The sequence below is a fragment of the Strix uralensis genome, chromosome Z, assembly GCF_047716275.1.
Source record: "Strix uralensis isolate ZFMK-TIS-50842 chromosome Z, bStrUra1, whole genome shotgun sequence".
In the NCBI taxonomy this organism is placed as follows: Eukaryota; Metazoa; Chordata; class Aves; order Strigiformes; family Strigidae; genus Strix; species Strix uralensis.
Genome location: NC_134012.1, coordinates 101,655,436 through 101,672,312, shown reverse-complemented (window position 1 = coordinate 101,672,312; position 16,877 = coordinate 101,655,436). Strand labels below are relative to the sequence as shown.

The 16,877-nt window shown below is 47.7% G+C and overlaps 1 protein-coding gene across 12 annotated transcripts in view; it reads left to right on the top strand.

Moving 5' to 3' along the window:
* Window positions 1–16,877, top strand: part of TCF4 (transcription factor 4) — a 240,276-nt gene that overhangs the window by 153,600 nt on the left and 69,799 nt on the right. The window lies entirely within an intron of this gene.

Here is a 16,877-nt window from a genome sequence, read left to right as displayed (position 1 = left end):
AGCTTTATTCGGATTTCCACGGGAGAAGCCTTGATAATTTCGCGGGGAGGTGAGGAAGCACTGCTTGCGCTTTTTGTGCAGACTTCGCAGACTTCCTACCTCTAGTGAAAAAACACAACCGTAGGAATTTCCCTTCAAACATCCAACTTCAATGGGAGTTTTCCAAAACAAATACGATGTCCCCGTCTTTCCCTGCACCACCTGCCCTATCAGAAAATCACCCGGTCCTGGGATGCCGATGTTGTGGCTGCTGCCGGCATCTTCGGGGATGTTTCTCCGTTGGGTGCTTTGGAGCTTCCAGGGGTTCAGTGGTGGGTTGTGGGTTGTCACCCACCGGAGCCGTGCTGGTGCGGTGCCTGCCTGGGGCGGGGATCACAGTCTGGGGGTCTTTGAGGACCAGCGATGTGGGGTGAAGCCTCCTTGGGACAGAACTGACCTTCCTGGAGATGGGCATCCAGGGTAAAATGGGGGCAAAACCTTGGGGGCAGCTCAGTGGGACCCGGCCAACAACTTGCGTCAAGTGAGAAGGAGCGAGGTGGGAGCTGGATTGAGAAGGGTATAACGGGAACTGATATTATAATTTTATCACAATATTTGAGTATAATTCAGCGTGGTCTGAGAGCCCACAGAGCTGAGACTAGACGTGCGTAAGGCCTGCCGCGGGGTACCCGGCTTTCCTCCGCGCTCGCCCCGAGTCCCGCTCGGGCAGCGGCTGCCCTTCCCCGGGTGCTGCCAGGGGCACCCCCGACGCTGGGGCTGCTGCACTCGCAACCTTTATCGGGTTGACAAGATCCTCTCATCCGGTGGCCCTGGGGGAAGCAGCCTGGCGAACATCCCTCCTCGCCCTTCTGGCCAGCCATCTAAATCACACTGCATTACGAGTTGGGTTTTTTCCATATTAAAATTAGAACCTTGTTAAACTCCACACCGCTTTTTTTTTTTTTTTTCCCCCAGTTATAACAAAGCTCTGCTTTTTGCTTTAAATAAATAAATTTGGAAATGCAGCTTTAGCACATAGCAAATGAAGTCAAACCAAGGAAATGATGAAATCTACTGTACACCGCTGAGGTGATCAGTTAAAAGACCGTCTGTTGCAAACCGTACCTGAAATCGCTCCTGAAGGACTAAGAAGTCATTTTGCAGACAAAATGCTGTGTTGTTGTTGTTTTAAAATAGATTAAAAGGTAGGGAAAACGCAGATTAAAATGGCTTAGTTTGTAGTTTTTAATGAATTGCACAGGACATCTTCAACATGAAAAAGCAGTTGGAAAGGGATGGTCTGATACGTGTATTCTTAGGCCTTGGCCGTACGTTATAGTTGAAGGTAAAACCTTCTCTGCAAAATTCACACACTTCTGAATGTTTAGCTATTTTGGATTAAAAAACAAAAAAAAAAAATAAAAAATCCAGTACTGAATAGTTCTGGCCCATTTTTAGCAGCTGGCAACAGAGGTGTGGGATTAGTGGGGGTTTTTTGTTTAGCTTGAGCAGAGACTCCCTCTTCAGAGTACTGCAGGTAGTGCAGAAAGCACTTAAGTCTTCATGGACTGAAGGTTTTGGCCAACAAATCCAGACGATTTCTACGTGCCAGCAAAATGAGACACGGTAGATACTCAGCGGTATTTTTAAGGCAGTTCTTTTAGTATTGCTTTTTAGGCAGGGCAGCGTTTATTCCTCCGCCGCCGTTCGGACGGTGCTGGTGCCCGAGGAGCAGACCCCGCTCACGGGGACTTTGGTTTGTTCTTTGGGGTGAAACGTGCCCTGTGTGCCTAAGCCTGATGTCTTTTTTCCCCTTTTAAGCTTGACGCGAATTTTTTATTTAAACTTTTCGTCGATTTATCTATTTGCATACACTGAGCATCAGTACTGGAAGGTTCCCAGTAGAACAAAAGGCAGTCGGGTGATGCCGCCTGCGCCCCGCTGAGCCCCGCGTCTCGCTGCCCCTTGGCTCCCTTCGACACGGATCGGTCAGAAAATGCACTTTATTCAGTAAATAAATGTAAAAATACTTGGGGATTTCATGTCCAGCCTTCAATCATTTTCTTTCTATAGCTATGTCATTTGTAATTCTTTTTTCATTTGGGAATTAAGCTGAGTTTCAGAAGTTAAAACTCAGCACTTAATTTTTCTGTTTGAACTTGAGGATAATTGTTAGGAAAAGGCATTTAAAGATAAAAAAAATTTCTCTGTGCAGTAATTTGATTTTGTAGCTTTTCTTTAAATACTATCTGCAGATTGTGTTCATTACAAGCAGTGCAGCGCCTTCAGATCTCTGATTAGCACAGTTCAGCATTTAAGATAGAAGCATTTAAATCCTGTCGTGTCTCTGGCCTTTCCAGGGTGGTTTTAGGAAAGGATGGCTTCTGGGGTTGGGGATTTATTTATTTGATCTCGTTTGCTTTAAGTTTTTCTTCTGTTTCAGAACGGATTGGACGTGGGGTCGGGGTGGGGAGAGTGATGCAGTGTGAGGAGGGGAGGGCAGGACGTTAATGAAGAAGTTATCTATGGAAGTTTAAGATAACTCTCTCAAGATTGATATGCTTGCACTCTGACTGGAGTACATTTGTTAGCAGAGTCTCTGTATTTTATCAAAGGAACATTAATTTTTGCTCTAAAGTATTTTTTGCCTTTACACTGAAGCGCTAAATGAGCAAAAAAAAATCAACATAGCAAAAATACAGGGAAAAAAAAATTGCATAAAGAGCTCCAATAACTATTAACATTGTTAAATGCATAGCAAAGCTCCCCTGACAGTTTCTTGGCACAAAACCTAAGAGGCCTACAATGGCTGGTTGTTTTTTTATTGTTATTTTATTTTCAATGGCATACAGCGCCTTTCGCCAGGCCAAACAAGCGGTCAGAGTCAGCGCCCGAGCGGAGGGGACACCGCAGCGGCCCCGGCGCTTTGAGACCCGTAAACGCGTGTTGCCTTTTGCTTCCCAAAAGCTTCAGCCCCACAGGCACCACCAGGAGCACCGGGACGGGAGCTCCTGCCCTGTTTGCTCTCCCCACTGCGATCACCCCCTCCCCGGTTAAAAAATCCCTGGAAAAACCTCCAGAATACCCTTTCCTGGAGCCCTTGGAGGGCTCCTTTGAGCCGTGCCGGCGGTGTGGGACGCGACACGCCGCGTGTTTAACGCGTGGGGACGGAACGCACGCGGGTTTAATCTCTGGCTCCCCAAAGGCGGGTGCAGGTGCCCAGGGCCAGCCCGGGGGGCCACAGCCAGGCCCCCAGAGCCCACCCGCAACGTTGAAGGGCACGGATGGCTCAGCGACAGGCCGAGGCCATCCTCCTACACCGGATTTGCCGCTTTTCCAGCAAATAATAAAGATTCGACTGGTTTAGGTGCCTCTGAGACCCGTCCCGTGGGTGCCTTCCACGCGTCACCCGGCTCTGCGGCAAGACCCCCCAGCGGCGAAACGCGTGTCCCCGCTCTGGAGCGAGAGGGGGCTTGGGTAACTTGGGTATTTTAAGCAAGATTTGCATATTACAGGCGATTTGACGACGTTTCCAGATGAGAACATCTTTTCCCTGCCAAACGCAAGCCACAGAGTGACAAGGCAAAGTTAAATGGCTTGGGCCCAGGCCAGTTTGGCGGGGCCAGGCCTTGCCGGCGCGGGGGGCACGGGGCAGGGGCCGGGGCAGGCCGGGGGCTCGTAGCCCTCCAGCCCTCCCTTGTTGTCATTGCCACCTGGTGGAACACAAAGGATATTGGTTTGCAGCGAACTCGCCTTTAATTTTGGCTCTTTTATTGCAACCACACTTTGGCAAGAGTGTGCGAGAGTCCTTAACCAAAAAGATCCTCTCGTTTGCTCTGCAACACCTCATTTCTCCGCTCACAGTTCATTTATGATTCTGATGAGAGTGTTTTTTCAGGAAACACACATTTCACTTTTTGACCTAGGAGCATCTGTTAGAATTTTTTTTAATACTACTTTGGCATTCTGGAAGTGTTAATGTCTTTCATATCTGTTTAATGCTATTTAGGGATATTTATGATCACCTCTTGGTTACTTGGGGTAAAGTGTGTTGCAATTTTTTTCAAACAGACAGGAAAGCATTCATATGAGGAAACAGATTGCTTTAAACATGTGCTTCCTGTGACAGTAAAAAGAACAAATTAGATTTAACACTGTGTAATGAATGCATAAATGTGTACGTTTAAGCTTTTAAAAGCCTTACATTTGGTTCTGGCCTAAACAAAAATCAAGAATCACCTATCCAGGCGCAACAAAGTAGATTTAAATACGTACAACCAAGCCTGTTCGTATTTTCAGAGCGATTTTGCTGCAGTTTTCCATTCTGGTCTAGACTTTTCCCCCTTAAACTGGGTAAATTTGATCTTTGGATGCTCTTTCCTGGTCCTCCGAGCGCTCTGCGTCAGCGCATCACAAAAGAAGGAAGCGCTCGTAGAAGGGCGCTGATGAAAACCGAAGGAGAGTTCATCACTTCTGTAATGGGCTGTCCCTTGGACGGTGGCCCCACGTGTGGTCCCACCCCGGGGACGAAGCCGCTTTGGCGAGGGCCAGCGCCGGCCTTGAGGGTCCCCTTGAGGTCCCTCCCGGGGGCTCAGAGAGGAGCTGCTGGGGGGCTGCACGGCGGGATGGGGGATCACCAGGCAAGGGGCCGCGTGGCCGCCAAAGCGGGCGCTTGGGCGGTGCCAACATCCTCTGCTGGCACCGGCCTGCAGCAGAGCTGATTAATTTTTTTAGGAGGGGAAAAAGAAAAAAAAAAAAAGGAAATAGTGAGAGTTCACTGGCCCAGGAAACAGCCTGGAAGTACTTACTGTGCTTTCCTCTGTGTTTGACCTGTGCCTCATTTTTCGGCTATGCTGGCTGCTCCAGCTCAGCCTCAGAGCCACGTACAGAGCTCAGAATACAACTGAACTCTCCCTGGAAATGCGAGTGAAAGGAAATTCTGGCACATTAAACGTGTGCCTTAAGATATCTTCAGAATGCAAACAATGGTGTAATATATACTTAATTATTGTTCTTTACTTACCTACTAGGGAGTAGGAACTATTTGGAATCATAGCCGTAGCAATTCTCCAGGAAACATTCTAAATGTCTGCTTCTTGTTTGCATCCTTGTTTTTCTTTGAAGATGCATCTGGAAAAGAATTAAAGGCAGTTTCTGTCCGCCTTCAGCCAATTAGTTCCCTCACACCTCTTATTTTCAGTATTTCCAGAAGATTTCTTAAACATAAAACCTACTCAGGTGAAAACAGAGTGTGGGTTTTTGTGTCCCTGACCGGCAAAGTGCTTCCAAGTGCGGAGTGAGGATGTGGGGGGATCGGCTGCTGTTTAAAACAGCCTTGGACCCGGCACGCACACATCCACAAATGGAGCAAAATGCCAGAAAAATGACCGGTTTGTGCCGAGCCTGAATTTTTTTTGCAGGCTGTGGGAGTTCGGTCTAGAATACAGTTTGTTTGATAATTAGTGCACATCTCCTAAGACTTTCAGAGATTCGTGTTTAACCTTTCTGCCACCACGTTCTGACATAAAATTAACGCACCTTTTATCATTCTCCGGTATTTAAGTAAATATTTTTGAACCATCTCCATGCAACAGGTTTCCAAAGATTTAAAGTATGCCGCAGGTTTCCAAAAAACTTCATTTTTTCTTATATTTTAAATGTTCTGTTTGTGCAAAATTTTGAGAATCACCATAAGGGCTTCTTTGCATTTTTAATTTAGTAACTAACATATGAATAAATTTGCATATTAATTAGTTGCAGATTAAATCATGCATACATAATTGCCTCCTTACTGTGTTTAATGTTTGTCAAAATCTCCAGCCTGGTTTGATGGATGTCGTATGAAAGATTACAATTTGATGTACCCTTGGAAGTATTTACACCAATAATGCAGGATTCTTAATAGCAGAATTCTCTAGTTATATACAGTTTCTAATAAACATGTAAGATAGGTGCATGTCCCTTTTGACTAGATTTTTTCCTTGCACCAAGTCATTTACTATTCATAATCATTAATGCATCTCCTAATTATACAGCATATGTCTGTTAACCACTTCACTGCCAGTCTTTGGGCTGCAGCGCCTGAATTTTTAGCACAACTTGTATTATTTGAGAGACTATTCCTGAATTGTTTTGCCTCTGACACGAGCCATCACTTCAGGCTTTCCTCGCCTGTGATATTTGGAGGAAGAGTTTAAAATGCAAGGTACATTTTGCGGTTTATTATTGAGGTTGAAGAAACGAGCTGCGCTTAATTCATGGCTGAAGGCTCCTCTGCTGTGGCTACTGCAGTAAATAATCAAGGACGTTCCAAGTGCAAAAATAATAGCTACCAAAATGATCGCTGACGTCGTGCCGAGCCCAACCGAAAATCGTGCCGGGGGGTGGCCAGAGCAGGTGGGATTGGTGCTGCCCCTCGCGCGGGGCTCCACGTTGCAGAGGGGCTTCAGGGGGATAACATGGCAAAAATCTGGCCTCGGGTTCCCGAGCCACGAGTTGGCAAAATTCAGCGGACACTTGGAAGCGTGGAAATGCAGTAGGGTTGTGTTTGCCTCTTGGTTTTTTTCTGAACTTTTAGCTGTGCTCTGATCACACTTCCAGGTTCTGTCCACAGCTGTGAGGGCCTGAAGCTGCTCTTTTTAATGAAATCTAGATTTGTGTGTAATTACTAGATTTTTGGAGCTGAGGCTTTAGGAAAAAATAAAACCCAAAAAGAACAGGAAATACTGCAAGACTCCTGATAAAATCCCGAGAGTTGGCTACCCTGAATTTATCAGCAAGCAGTTGATTTCCGTCTTAATCTGGCTATCCATTAGCTCCTTTTCAAGCAAAAGCAGCTTTAGAGGACCTCCAAATAACCATATTTTGTTATAGAAGTTGGCACTAACATGTGTTAGGCATTTAAGTGTGAATTTGAGCAGTCGATGGGAATATGGTACAGTGTTAGGAAACAGCACCAGGGAAGTTGGACCTTGCTCCCCAAGCTTGCTGCCTACCTGACAGAGAGTTTTCTGGCGAGTGACTTCACCTCTGGGGGCCTTTTTTTTTTTTTGGCTGCCTTTGTTCATCCAGGCTGTAACCCCTTCAGGTCAGGCGGCGGCTCAGCACGGTGCCTGCGCGGCTCAGGCTGACAGAGGCTTCTAGGAACGGCTGTGGGATGAAAATATGTATTTTAATATAGCATCTGGATTCGCGTAATTGAAAATGTGCTTTTGAGTATTAATTAGGATTGCTGAAGGGAAAAGTTCATGGGAAAGTGTGAGCGTGTCATTTCAGTGAGAGATTTCTTCTGTAATATGTATGTGTTTACAGTTGGTTTGCTGTGTATTTTAAGTGCATGCGTTTTGTATATAAATAAAAAGTATGCATATTTGATACAATATAAAATACACAGTGAAACCACTGCATGGCCCTGAAGACTCACAAAACCATCTACTTTGTTTCAGAAGACCCAGCAGCCTGACATCTTTAGTCCAACCAGTCAGGTTGCAAGATATATTTTAGCACGTTGTTCACTGCGAAAAGCCCAATGAAATCGCAGGTACCAACACCCTTTCCTCCTGAAGGATTTTACATAGTAAAAATAAAACATCGTGGAACTAGTACCCAAAGACCACACAGACTTACTCTCTAATCACAGAAGAACATAAACTGCTTAATACTTACCACTAATTATCCTCCCGCACTGTGCAATTCGGTATTAAACCACAAAAGAATGTTCAAATACCATTAAGGGACAAATCTACAAAAGCAAGAAAATCGTGAGGCCGGGCCAGATTCCGTAAACTCAACCCTGCAGTTAGCAGATGCCGTGTACAACAACATCTCCGGCCCCAGCGCAGCCCCGGCGCAGGCTGGGCATCAAACGCAAACACCAGTTCAGGGGTTGCCTAATTAGTGCGACTTCTGCCCTTTTTTTGTGCCCTTGTTTAGAGAGACGCCCAAATCTTGGCTCCACTTGCTGGTGAACCCACAGCGTGGCCCTCGCGGAGGCACCGTGCCCGGCACCCGCGGGTTCTCTCGCTGCACCAGGCCACCCGCTTTTTGTGTTACTGTCACATCTGATTCAATTTTACTATCCAAAGCGTTAAAATTCACCCTGAAAGCTGAATTCTTCATCTTTTAATGGGAAAATGAACAAATGTTGCCCAGAACATCTTTTGTTTGAAGATCTCCAAGGAAAGATAGATACCCGATAGTTTCCCTCCTCAGAGTGATATTCCTGGAGAACTTTATGCAAAGAGAGGGAGGAAAAAAGACTGTAAGAAGCAAAAACGCTCCCACTGGTTACAGCCCAATCCGGCACGGCCGGCAGAGAGCTGAGATTTGGGCAAACAATGATGCTTCTCATGCTGGTGCTTCAACAACCTCCTGCAAACCTTGCGGCCTCCCCGCGCCCCAGTCCCAGGCTGGATTTAGCTCCTCTCCCCATGTGCACGAGCAAGGTTTAAGCAATAAGTTCTGATTTCTTGGAAAGCGAGCAGGACTTTTGGAAATTTTGCAGCGTGCTCAGGGTTTAAAGGTGAGCTCGGTATAAGCAGCAAAAGGGAAGAGAAATGATGTGGTTTAGTAGAGGAGGAGAGGTAACCACAAGTAATGAGACACAAATAAACCAAAAAAGCTCTGGCAGAATGTCAGGTGAAGCTTTCTGTGGCAGGACATGGATTTTTGACTCCGGAATAATCTCCTGTATTTCTTAACGTAGAGATGAACTGATAAAATATCAAGACGCGTGCCACATGCTAGAGGCCTTCCCATGCTGCAGCTCAGCCGAGCTGCTCCTGCACACGCAGAGCTGGGACAGCAGAAATCTTTCTGGTGTTATAAAACCCTTTTCATTCTGTCTTTGGTTCTCGGGTACCGTGAGCTCTGCCCCAGCGAGGAGCCCAACCCCAGCGGTTGGGGTGCGGAGGGAGCAGTGCTCCGTTGGTGTGGTTGGGAAGCCCAAGCCCTGACTTTCCCCTGTGGCGTGGGGAGACTCTGGGTAGGGTCTGGGATCACCAAGCAGCATTTTGTGATCATTAAATACCCATTATTCCACATTCTTTTCTTTGTTTGAGCAGTATCCTCAAAGAAAGCCCTGCCCAGGGCCTTCCCTTCTTTCTTTTTCAACCAGTTTCACCTCTCCACCTTGGCCAAACCTCTCACCGTGGCGTTTCTATCTCCCCTTCCACGGGGGCTGCTCTCCCCGGGGTGACAGCAGATCGGCGTTCAAATTTCCCTGTGTCCTCCCTAATTCTTTGAGGTCTTCAGGACCAGCCACTTCATCTTTCTGTGCGTTGCCCATCCTGGCAGCCAGCAGCAAAACCAAACGTATTGCTCGGTACGGAGGGTGATGTTTGTGGGTGGGGAACGCAAAAGGATTTTACCTCGTTTTCTGTGGGGTTTTTTTCAGAAATGCACCATCTCTACCCCTGGCTATTTGAGGTTGGGGGTTATTTTTAAGTACAAGCAATCCCCAAGTACAAAGTTAATCTTCAGAGCAAGTTACACACGTGTAAACGTGACCCCCTCATCCCTGAGCATCCCCGGGAGCTCAGGGCCGGGGCTGCCGCCGCCGAAACATCTTGTGCGTCGTGATGTGGCCGGGACACGGGTTACCAGGACCAGGGTGACCGTGCTTTGTATTTTCCCTTGTAGTGGGGGCAGAGAGCCCGAGCTGCTGCCCCGGGAGGCCTCATGCTGGAGGAACCTATTCGGGGAGGCCCAGGCACTGATCCCCTTGGCACCGCTGACTCGATGCTGCTGCAGCACCGGCGCGGCGCCCGTGGCCTCCCCGAGCTTCAGTTTCTCCGTCTATACAAAGGGAAACGGTGACAGAATAATATTTAACTGCTAGATAGAGGGGCTGCGAGGCCTAACTATGTAACAGCTGAAAAGTCTTCCATATGGCAATGTGCAATAAATGAGGAGCAGCGTTCCTCTCCCGCTCCCTCCCCAGATTCTTGTGGCAGAGTGGGAACAAATCCGAGTGTGCAGGATCCCACATCTATGTGCAGTCCTGCAGATCATTTAGCAGAGAGGAGGGTAGTGAAAAACGCTTTGGAGTGCTTTGATCAGCTCTGCTAACGGTTTACTATGTAGACAAATTGCTGCATGCGTCGGAAAAAAAAGGCCACGTTGTGGTTCTTAACATTAGCCATGTGGCCGTTCGCATGGTGTCCACCACTTTTTCTTACCTTTTCCGCATTCTTTTTTCCTTTTTTTTTGGTGTATCGTTTTAAAAAATAGCTCTGCGACAGCATAATATATTCTTTCTGAAGTTGTGGTGCAAGTAGGCCTTTTATCATTTTATAAAACACTGAACCCACTTGGGAGAATATATATTGTTTACTAACAAAAATCATTATATTTCAGTGCAATTTTTTTTCCTAAAGACTGAATACAAGATCAGGTGCTTGGTTGCCTTATGCTTCAAAAACATTTATTTGTCTTGTAATGGCAGCTAATGCTAATGGAGAAGAACTGACCAAGAACTTGTGGAAACATCTTGGTAAAGCAAGAAGAGCAGTGACTACAGTGTTGATTGCTCTAGAGTGTACTTGAACTGCAAAAGCAAAAATAATCCCTTATAATCTGAAATTACTTGTTGGTTGTGTGGTGTGTATAATTGGTGAAGTGCTCGGTCCTGTATGAAATCTTTAAAATCTTACTCTGTTCATTTATTTTACTAAATCCTTCTCCGGTGAACTCTAAGCTGTGGTACAATGTCTGTAGTCTCACGCTGAGACCAATGACACTGAAATTTCCAAATGTAGGAACCTCCCATCACAGAGAAAATGGCAGAAATGAACCTTTAAACCCACTTTTCGTTTCCGTAGTGAATCCTGAATCGGAGCCCAGGGGATGTTGAGGCCCATAGTCCAGGCTGGCACAATTCCTGACTTGGGGCTGGTAACCCCGATGCCACCTTGTCGGTGTTGTAGGGTCTGTTCACGGGGCCAGAGCAGTGTGGAGAAGCTGTTGTAGTATTGCTAACCTCCAAAGTTCAAATATCATGAGTCAGCCGCCCTCCTGTCCACAAAAAAAAGAAATCACGAGATTTTAAAAATAGTAAAGATTGGGTTGGTTTATTAGCCTTTGGGGTTTTCTGCCTCAGAGCTCCCATTTCCCAACTCTCCTCCACACTTAGAGTTAGAAGCTTAATCTTCAAAATACGAAATCTGAGATCATCCTGTAATCAATGACAACGGCAGCTCTGGCTTCCCAGAAAAGAAAGCCCACCAAATACTCTGATACTCAAGATAAAATGGTAAAAATTGGCAATAGTGCCTTTGTGCAGGAATAAATCCTGGCCCATGTGGTTTAAGTTTCTCTCTTGGCTTTTCGCAAGCAGTGTAGTCAAAAATAAACCTAGTGGCAAATGGATATTTTAGATAGACAGTTTTGTTTAAAATAGATTAACTGTAAAGTGTGTTTCTATGCTTTTTTCTTTTTTTTTTTTGCAAGATAAGTTTTCTGGAGAAGCCAGAGCGCCCGGTGCCCTCCCCAGCTCCGGGGGGGGCCAGGCCAGTGCACGCTGCAGCTGAGGGGGTGTGCTCAGCCCCATCATGGGTTAAAATCGGCTTATCTGGAAAACAAACATTAGATGCTGGTTTGGTTTTCAATAGCTAGTTTTGATCTAGGGTTTTATTGTGTTATTAACTTCATGTGCTATCTAGTAAATACAGCCTGTATAACATTGGAGGTAAAAGGAGAAGAAGTTTGATGTTTTACAGATTAAACTTGGCGGATGCTTGCAGAGATGTTCTATGGTTTATTCTGGCAATCTCAGACAAACTCTTTTGCCATATTCCCGGCTTCCAACCTCAGTCCCAGCACCCACTTGGGCCGATTAGTTGGTGTTTGGCAGTGCAAGAACAGGAGCACGTGCAATTAGGTCACCGAATCAGCCGCTGCGGAAAGGGCGATTTCCTTCCGACCTGCTCTGGAACGCCGAACGCGCTCGGTACACCCAAACCAACAAGACTTTGGTGGGATTGACACTCATCCTGACACCTACGAGTCACATCTGACCGACCAGGGCCGTTTAGAAAGAAACTTGTGAATGCATTTTGGCTGACATGCTTTGAAAATTCCCCACCGGCGTGGCCGTGGGTGCTCTCCGGGTCGGTCCCGACTCCCTCAGAGCAGGCTGAGGTGCTGCCGCCTGCGGTCCAGGCTCTCTGGGGAAATAACCAACCGTCGGGGCCACCCCCTGAGCTGCACCCGGTTAAATCATCTCCTGGAGTTTGTCCCCTTAACGAGAAAGAGAGGAGCTAGTTCAGTGCTGGGAACAAGGTTTGCTTCCTCCTGGCAGACAAGCCTGGAAACAAAGCGGAGGATTATTGGGTTGATGAGGATTGCCATCAATAGGTAGTCTATAATATTAAAGCAGCTGTATCCACATTTGGCTGGTTTAAAGTAGCTTTTTAGAGACTGTGGCTTTTAGGATCTGATTTATTCATATAGCATCTGTATAATTAGATATTTATACTGTATTCAGTCTATGGTGCACAAGTATCTGAATGTGAACCTCTTCCTAGGGAGGAAGGAGAGAATATTAATGTACAAAACCATTGGAGAATAAGTGTTACCTTTAGCTGCAGTAGTTACAAAAGTGGCATTTACAAATTACATCATCTAGAGCTCAGCGGGTTGATCCAACTGGGTTTGGGATCCTCCAAAACCAAGACCAGAAAATGGCCACGGCACGCCCTACCAAAAACGTGTCCCATCTTCATGTCTGTGTAAGGTAAATACGGTGCAACTCGGTCTCCTGCTTATCCAGCACCCAAAGGAGCTTTCTGCCGTTGGGTTTGTGTCCCCTCCAGTCAGCAGCACTGGGGCCCAGCCCTGGCCGAGCTCTGCTGCCACCAGCCCCACGCAGGTACTTAGCAGGGGAGTTGAAGAAACCTTTAAGCTCAGCTCTGGCATCTCCTAAAATAGACCCGGCTTTGGGGAGCAGAGCTGGGGTTTGCTTCTCTCTCTTTTCCTTAAATAGGAGAGAGAAGCTGGGTGGAAAAGGCTGGTGGGACGCAAGGTTGGACGCGTCTTCACGGGCCGTCTGAGCGGAGGTCCCGGTCGCTCAGCTGGGGCAAAATGCCACAGCTGGGGCAAATTCTTCACATCTGGGTGTTCAGAGCCTCTTCTCCACCCCCGGCGGGTCCGTTTTAATAACTACACTCCAGGATTTGTGTAAGAAGGATGAGATTATCCACATGACCCAGCCTTAGAGGAGTACTGGCTATTTTAGTCATCTTGCTGGATATTTTACCGTTATTTGGTTCAGCCTGTGGCTGCCAGCTTGCCATCCAGCGGATAGCTTCCCTTTCCTTGCTCCTCTTGTTCCTGGCAGCGGCAGGAACGTGGGGGCCGTCCCTCCCTTCCCGCATCCTTTTGCCATGACCTTCTGGAAGGTCCCTTTCCAGACACGGCACGTGCCCGTGGTGGAGCTGCTCCGTCACAACACTGGCCATTGCAGCACCCCCGGTTCACCGTGGAGGGGGCTCAGCAGCTCACAGGATGAGGCCCTTTCCAAATTCTCTTGTCTTAAAAATCTTGCTGGAACAGCAGGGACTCACTCCCTCCTTCCTCCCCTCCTGGGCCAAGAGAGATGGTTTCCTGCAGGAGCTGCAGACCCACCTTTCTGTCCTTTTTCTTGGATTTCTCAAAGATTTCCTCACCCTCTTCTGGAATTTGCTGCTGGGATCTAACAGGAGAGAAGTGAGGGGAGAATGGAAGAAATTTGGTATATATCTACCAAAACATTGGAATTATAGCACAAAATCCCAGCACTGATTATTTCTAGGCAGCCCCACCTGGTTTCTCTGCCCGTACCTTGCCTGCGTGGCTGGGCCAGGGTGACCAGTGGTGCAAAGGGAAAATGCAACAGGAAGGTTGTAAAACAACTTATTAATTTGGATAACGCTAAAGTAAGTGGATTGTGACAACATGGCCACGTCCCCGCGCGTCCCGCGCTTGCCATGTCGTGCTACGGAGGTGACATACTGACCTGTGTCGCATTTGGGGAATGTATTTATACCATAAGCACGTGGTTAAGTTACACCTGATCAGCCTTGTGACCTAAAGATGCTGAAAGAACGATGCCTAACGCAGAAAGCGCTGAATTAACGCGTTACCGGAGCATTTTACGCATCTGTTAGGTTTTAGGTGCTCTCAAGTCCCCTGCCCGTTGGCGCCGTTCCCTCAGGGTACAGCACACCACCATTTTTACCAAAACCAAAGGTTTAAATATTCCTCCTTGAGCCTTCACATGGACAACAAGTTCCTTTTGGGCCGTGCTTAGACAGGACGGCGGGGAAGCTGCTCCTCCTCGCTTGGTGGCCGGTAGCGGCGCGGGGCGGTGGGACACGCTGTCCCCACGTCCCTCCTCTTCCTCGGCGTCTTCCCCGCTGCCAAACCTCCCTCCTTCTGAGACGAAGGCCGGGACGTCATCACGTGTGGCAAGGGTGGGTGTGTGGGGAGTGAGGAGGGGGGGGGGGAGCTGCTCAGCAGCACAGATGCAAGCGCGGGGGGTCTGCGGGGGGTCCCCCACAGCTGCACCTGCACCGTGCCCCCCTCCCCGCACCCTCACACCCGGGGCTGAATCCCGGCGGCACATCCCGGCCTTTGCCAGGGGGCTTGGCTCTCCAGCAAAACCCAGCCTAGCAAAACCCAGCGCGGAACAACCGCTTTTGCCCGGTTCAGCGAAAGCCCCCGCCGTGGCTACGCCGCGGCCAGATGCAAATTCCCAGAGCGCTGCGTTTGGAGATTAAAACGCCAACAAAGATTTTAATTTTTTAAAAAGGCTGCTTCTCGTCAGATAACTCCCCTTATATTTTCAGCAGTTTGCTCTTCTAATCGATGGGCTCCTGTTAGCCAGGAGTCCAGCTCGGGCCGTGCCGGCGTGCCAAAAAATGGGGGTGTGCTGGGTTTGAGGGGTGCAGGGAGTCCAGGGGGGGGGTGCCAGAGGATGAACATCACCTTGCCCTGCGTCATTTCAGAGCCCTCCATGCCGTTGGTGTCTCTCTGATAGTACTCCTGGCTGCTGTTAGTATGAATTTTATGTCAGATATAGACATTTCTATTTCTGAAAAAGCAAAAAGGAAAAATATCCGGGATAATGACAGGTTCCCGAGCGAGGCAGGAAAATATATTAAAGTTATCTCCATGTATGTGTCAAATGCAAATATGATATGGTAAAGTAATTAATTTTTATTGTCATGTGTTGAAAATGATGGTGTAGTTACGGGCTTACTCCCTGCAAACCGCATTAACTTCTTACCGAGGCGCGTACGGTATATTTATCCCGAATTTTTCCCATTCAGGAGAATGAAAGCGCCAGGATCCAAATTAAGTTGGACCGTTCCCCACTCCGAGGTTGCAGAAAACAAACTGAAATCATCTGCAGTCATTTCCATGACACATTGGTCACGATTCGAGGATTGCTTTTCAGAGTCGCGGGTCGCTCTCCGTTTCCGTGATCTATAGACGCCGCCACGTGAAATTTTTAGAATTATTTTTAGAATTCCCTCGTGCCAGTCAGAAAAAGCTTATTCTGCTGGAGTTCGGGGATTGTCTCCGTGGCAGGAAGGTGATTAAGTTAGATGATTTAAAGGTCCATCCAATCTCATTTTGTGGTAAAATTTTGTGCTAAAATGTAATGCTAGTTGTATAACTTTGTGTGGAGCTGTGAAACTACAGCTTTTATTAAGAGAGAAAATACCGTATTTTGCAGTTTGCAAACGCAGGAGGGAAGAACGGGCTTGATTTCTAGGCGTGTATTAAAAACACCAGAAGGGGGTTTTTTGAGAGATGATCAAAGCACTTTGTTATTTTTCACCTCTGGAGCGTTAATACCGACATTTGTAGGAGGGTTAGGTCTCTCAAGTAGATTTACTGGTGGGTGAATGTCCTGCCCGTCTGCGGGAAGCCCCCGGGGTTTGAGGAGTTTTCTCTCCCTTTCTGGTGGAGCGTTTTGTTGCACGTTGACCTGTCGTAGTTGGGATTTTTGGCCTTCTGTATTCTACGCTGAGGGTGGTTTAAAGGTTACAAATGTGATCTTGTCAGATTGACAACCAACCGTTCTAATGAGGGGAAAAAAAAAAAAAATCCTCAAAGCATGAAATTTGAATGAAATGTGTGATTATAATTCAAGTACTGTTTACCCAAACCTCCGGGGACCTCCCGAAGCAACGCGGAACAAGGGAGTTCGATAAAGCTCGGCTCCGCTTTCCCCCCTCGCGGCGGCGCGCGCAGGCCCGCTGATGGATCCGGCTGGAAAGTCTGAAAGAAGGAAACTTTGCCCGTCGTCGCCCAAGACGACAGCTCGGAGTTGACATCACCGTCCCTTTGTCGCCGATTAATACTGTATGCGGTGCGTTCCCGCGGCGAGGAGTAAGGAAACCGGGGCTTTGAATTATTAAAGCGGAGCCCGGCTGCATGCTCGGGTGGCATTTGCTTCGGTGTATGCAAATGATTGAGTTGCATTTGGGAGCGATTCCCAGGGGCCCCCCCTTTTCCTGTGATGCGCGGGGTTTGGCAAGGAGGCCCGATGGGGGGGTGTCAGCCATCCATCCCCCCCCCCCCCCCTTCCATTAACCCCCCCTCGTTACCCCCCCGCTGTTGTTAGAGCGGGAGGGGGGGCTGTCAGCACCGCTCGGGATGTTTATTAGCTAAAAGACACTAAAAAAAAAAAAATAAATGGGGAGGGGGGGGGGGCTGCGCGGGGCTGCGCGGGGCGCGGGCGGGCCGCGGCAGCTGCGCACAATGCTGGGAGCGCGCCAGCAGCACGGACAGATGGCGGAGTTATTAGATGTGCATCATACGATTCCCTTCCTGCCACTCGCTTTTTAATCAAATTAAAACAAAAAAAAAAAAAAAGGAAGAAAAAAAAAAAGAGGAAAAAAAAAGAAAAA